A 6,000-nucleotide genomic window follows, 5' to 3' on the forward strand; every position below is an offset into this window, starting at 1 on the left:
AACCCCGCCCCCTAAATTTCTGTGAGTCAAAACAAACGATGATTTCCAGTGATTTCTGCACAGAGAGACTTCTTCTTCCTCTTTTTCTTCTTCAGTTAAATTTAGATTTTGTCATGTAATAAAATAATAATTTCCACCTCCCTAAGGGACGGTGTTTTCAGAATCCACAGAAAGTATTTTGTACCAAGTTCAAATAAATGGTGGGTGACGTTGTAACCAGTAATATGTCAATTTATATTGTGTGGATTAATTAAGTTTAAACTAAACCGAACCTGACGTCATATACCCCTTTTTTTTTTTTGAAGGAAAAAAAAGTCATAAAGATTTCTAATCTGCGACAGCCATACCTTTAAATTAATTGTATTTATTTATTTCAACTTTATTGTCCACAAAAAATGCAGAAACATGTGTTCCCATATTAAAAAAATGTTTTTGTAAAAAAAAAAATTAAGAAAGTCAAAACCTATCACAGGGAATTTAATATTCTAATGATTTAACTTACATTAAACTACATCTCTATGTTTATATATATATAAATATATATATATATATATACACACACACATATATTATATAAATACCAGAATAACAGCACTTTATAGGCGCAGCGTTCTCTACACGTCATCACTGCCCTTATCTGAAGCAGCAAAGTACCACAGCACAAAGTGAGTGACAATCACCCGATATCTCACCCTCACACACACACACACACACACACACACACACACACACACGCACGCACACAGCGTCTTCCTGTTTGCAGTCACAGAGAGGAAATGTCTCTGCTGTCATGGCAATGACTCGTTCATAACTGACTTCTATTTTAAAAACTAAGCCTGGTTTCTAATCATGACTTCATGTTGTTGCTCTGTTCCATTTGATCGTGTTGGACACTTTGTTTCTTCTATTTCGATAGTTTTATGACCTTTAATGTTCCACTGTATGAATAAAATGTCATATATATCTCTTTTAATAAGCTGTGTCAACACTAATGTTCCTTATAGACCACAACGACGCTGTTTATTTACTCTACATTTTCACAGAATTACATACAGGTGAAATCTACGGTGGCCCTGAGGTGCAAAACACAGACGCAAATCAAAAAACACAAACGCAAATCAAAAAACACAAACGCAAATCACAAAACACAAACGCAAATCACAAAACACAAACGCAAATCACAAAACACAAACGCAAATCAAAAAACACAAACGCAAATCACAAAACACAAACGCAAATCACAAACGCAAATCACAAAACACAAACACATATCAAAAAACACAAACGCAAATCAAAAAACACAACACAAATCAAAAACACAAACGCAAATCAAAAACACAAACGCAAATTAAAAAACACAACACAATGAAAAACGCAAATCAAAAAACACAAACGCAAATCAAAAAACACAAACGCAAATCAAAAAACACAACACAAACGCAAATCAAAAACACAAAAACATTAACTCAAAACGGAAACACAAATCACACAACACAAACACAAAAGCAGAAAACACAAAAACATTAACTCACAACGCAAACACAAAAGCAGAAATACGAAAACATTACGTTGTTGTTTTTTGAGTTGCGTTTCCGTTTTGACGTGCATTTCCGTTGTGTTGTCTGCTTTTTTGTTTGCGATTTATGATTTGCGTTTGCGTTGTGAGATAATGTTGGGTTACGTTGTGCACTTCTACATGGAACGGCAGCTCTACCAAGTGAGCTAAAGTGAGTTCATGTTTCTGTGTTTTCTGCTTTTGTGTTTGCGTTTTTGAGTTCATGTTTTTGATTTGTGTTGTGTTTTTGTGATTTGCGTTTGTGTTTTGCACCTCAGGGCCACCGTAGGAAATCAGATTAACTGACGCTGAAAAGCAGCGTGAACGCAGAAAGAATCTAAACCACGTAACTGTCAACGTGATTTTTCTCAGGAGGAGGAGGAGGAAGAGGAGGAAGAGGAGGAGGAGGAGGAGGAGGTGTACGTCCAAAAAGACCAACAGAAAAAAAGAGACAAAGCAAAGATAAGAAACGAGACGTTATGGTTGTTGTTTTTATGGCGACAGTAAATGCAGACTCAGATTTCCCTGGTGTTTCTTTGATGTGACAGACGACACAGTGAGCGTCTGTGGATGAGTTTTCCATGAACGTGTTTCTCTGCACGGCCTCAGGCTGAACCACGGCCCTGCAGCGCTTTCACACAACTGCTCGGCCTTCATTTGCATGGAAGCAATTTGCAAGACAAATTTCAGCTCAGTTACCTGCTGTGGGTGTGTGTGTGTGTGTGTGTGTGTGTGTGTGTGTGTGTGTGTGTGTGTGTGTGTGTGTGTGTGTGTGTGTGTGTGTGTGTGTGTGTGTGTGTGTCTGTCACTGTGTGTGAGGCAGGGAGAGTGTTGCATTTGGATTGCTGCGTGTTGTTTTGACAACAGCTCTAATGTTAGAGTCTTGATTTAGTGTTTTTTTCTTCTTCCTGTATTTGTCGATTGATGTTTTTCTGGATCACTGAGTCGTTCACGCAACAACGTGACGACATTGAAGCTAAAGCGTATTCAGTGATGCTGTCACCGTATTTTTTTTACAATATGTCTTCATACCTTAAAGAACTAGGCTCACTCTCAGGACAAACATGGCCGCCAAAATCCACTTAACAAAAGACTTTTGTCGTGAAATCTAGGTCAGACTTTTCCTTGTGTTAAACTGAAGTTTGTAAACCACTCACTCTCCCACACCAAAGCCCATAGAGAAAACCAGTGATTTTAGCTCACAGGGACACATGAGCTGCTGGTCCTCTGCTGCCTCGTGTGGTCACTTTGTGCCACTGAAATAAACCAAAATAAAGGTTTTTAGATGCCGAAGTGACTAAATCAGTCATTGTAAGTTAGTGATGGAGGCAGCAGTGGATCAACAACTCCTGTGAACTCCTGTGTGCTGTGATGTTAAAATCACTGGTTTACTCTATGGACTTTGGTGTGGGAGAGTGAGTGGTTTACAAACTTCAGTTTTAAAAAAAAAAGCAGATTTTAGGCCATATTTCAAAAGACATACATCACGTCTACGACGTCTTAAGAACACATTCACGTCTTTATCTTCACTGTTACACAGACTTTAACAACAGGAAACTGAAGTTTTTTAAACCACTCACTCTCCCACACCAAAGTCCATAGAGAAAACCAGTGATTTTAACATCACAGCACACAGGAGTTGTTGATCCACTGCTGCCTCCATCACATCCACCACTTAAAATTTCTCATTCCAATTTATTTCAGTGACACAGTGAGCTAAAATCACTGATTTTCTCTAAGGACTTTAGTGTGGGAGAGTGAGTGGTTTACAAAAGTCTGTCTAACAGTGAAATAAAGACGTGATCGTGTTGTGTTTCTGATTCTTCTTTCTGTGAAGACACTGAGTAAAAGCTGAACAGTTAATGATTTATTTTTTATTTTATTTTATTTTTTAAATCTGGTACACTTGTCACTTTCAGGATACCACATCACCTCAGGCTACACACGTATGCAAATGAGCAAAGGCCTCAAAAAAAACAAAAAACAACGTCATCCATCACTTTCTCTGACTCACGTCTGTGTTTGGAAATAAATCCAGAATCAAACCTTCACACACCTGTTTACCTGTGGAAGAACGTCACAGCTGCTGCAAACCAAACCACACTTCACACAACTTTTCTCCTGTTTTTCCTCAGGCTAACTCTAACCCCCCCACACACACACACTCACACACACACACACACACACACACACACACACACACACACACACACACCTGTGCCCCTCCCCTTCCAGGACCTGTGTCCTGTTTGTTCAGTCCCACCCATCATGATGAGCCTCTTTTCTGTTGGTTATACCAGTGTTTTGATTTGTCTGCCACCCCCCCCCCCCCCCCTCACACACACACACACACTCACACACACACACACACACACACACCAGGATGCAGCAGGTCTGTAACTGTCACTCAGGATGAAAACACAGACCCTGTTGCCACAGTAATATCAACAGATTTTGCATAAAGCTCACAGATTTGTTTGCCACACAGTAAGCTCACATGTTCACACTCTGCGTCTGTTCATTCATTTCTGATTTTCATGTTTCACGTTTCACGCGTTTTACATCAAAATTAAACCTGAACGGAAACACGGACGGTGAAAAAAGGTAAATGTAAACAGAGTAGAAACACAACTTCCTGTCTATGATATTTGTCTTCAACACTTACTGACTCTGTCAACACAACATTGTCTTCGTTCGCATGAAACTCCCCACGTACAGTGCAGTACATATGTCAGGCCTGTAGGTGGCACTGTAACGCTCACACGAGCTACAACATGAGCTGTACATACAAAGCAAAAATAGCATGAAATAAATGCATTAAATAAAGCTTTCTTTGAAGTCTACATGACAACATATTTAATATTTATCACCAAAATGTGGAAAACTGAAGGTAAAGCAGCGTGTGTGTGTGTGTGTGTGTGTGTGTGTGTTGTCCAGGTATTCCTCATGTTGTGGGGACCTAAATAAAAAAAGGAAGAATAATTCTTATTGTTGGACAGTCATCGTGCAGCCATTTTCTTCATCATTTTTAATATGAATATGAATAAATATCTTTCTTTGTGTGTGACCTTTGACCTTTGTCAGGACCGCTCGTCCTCATGGAGACCAAAACCTGCTCCTGATGAGGTTAGAACCTCATTTTCTGAGTTTAAGACTAAGAACTAGTGGTTATTTGTGTTTATGGTTAAGGTTAGTGATGCATCTTTGCTCAGTCCGTCCAAATAAATGGAAGGCGATGCATACAGTGTGTGTGTGTGCGTGTGTGTGTGTGTGTTGACCAGAGGAAGGGGCGGAGCCGTCACCCCTCTAAATGAAGTCCCTCTGACTGAGTTATCTCTTTAATGTGCTGCCGTTCACTGTGTGAAACAGTGTCGTCTCAGTGTTTGTCAGATTTAAAGAGGCTGAGATGAGGATGTGATTTGCCTGGAGCTGATTGTCTAAACATGTTTGGTGTTTGACGAAGGCGGCGAGTTCAAGTAAATCCAGCAGACGAGCTGTGGGTGTGGTGACAGTTGACTTAAGTAATCAATCCTCGTTTTCCAAAAGCCTGGTATTAATCCCACAGGACTCACTGTTAACTGCATCTGTGTGTGTGTGTGTGTGTGTGGCTGAAATGACCTGTTACCACACACTTTGTGAGATTGTGATTTTTCTTTAAAATGAGATTAAAGAGCAGGTTTTTAATCCTGTGAAGCTGCTGAGCGTCTGTTTTCTCCTCGGCTGTATTTGCATGTGACGTCACAGACCACCATAGACCATCACAGACCATCAGACCGCCTCAGACCATCACAGACCATCACAGACCATCACAGACCATCACAGACCACCACAGACCATCACAGACCATCACAGACCACCATCACAGACCGTCACAGACTTAGATCATCACAGACCACCATCATAGAGCATCATAGACTATCATAGACCATCAGAGATCATCAGAGATCATCAGAGATCATCAGAGATCATCACAGACCACCATCATAGATCATCACCACCATCACAGACCATCACAGACCACCATCACAGACCGTCACAGACTTAGACCATCACAGACCACCATCATAGACCATCATAGACCATCAGAGACCATCATAGACCATCATAGATCATCACAGACCATAACAGACCATCACAGACCACCATCAGAGACCATCAGAGACCATCATAGACCATCATAGATCAGCATAGATCATCATAGATCATCATAGACCATCACAGACCATCACAGACCATCACAGACCACCATCAGAGACCATCAGAGACCATCATAGACCATCATAGATCATCATAGACCATCATAGATCATCATAGATCATCACAGACCATCACAGACTTAAACCATCACAGACCATCACAGACTTAGACCACCACAGACCACCATCAGAGACCATCATAGATCGTCATAGACCATCATAGACCATCATAGATCATCATAGACCATC

Source organism: Microchirus variegatus, assembly GCF_963457635.1.
Source record: "Microchirus variegatus genome assembly, chromosome: 1".
NCBI lineage: Eukaryota > Metazoa > Chordata > Actinopteri > Pleuronectiformes > Soleidae > Microchirus > Microchirus variegatus.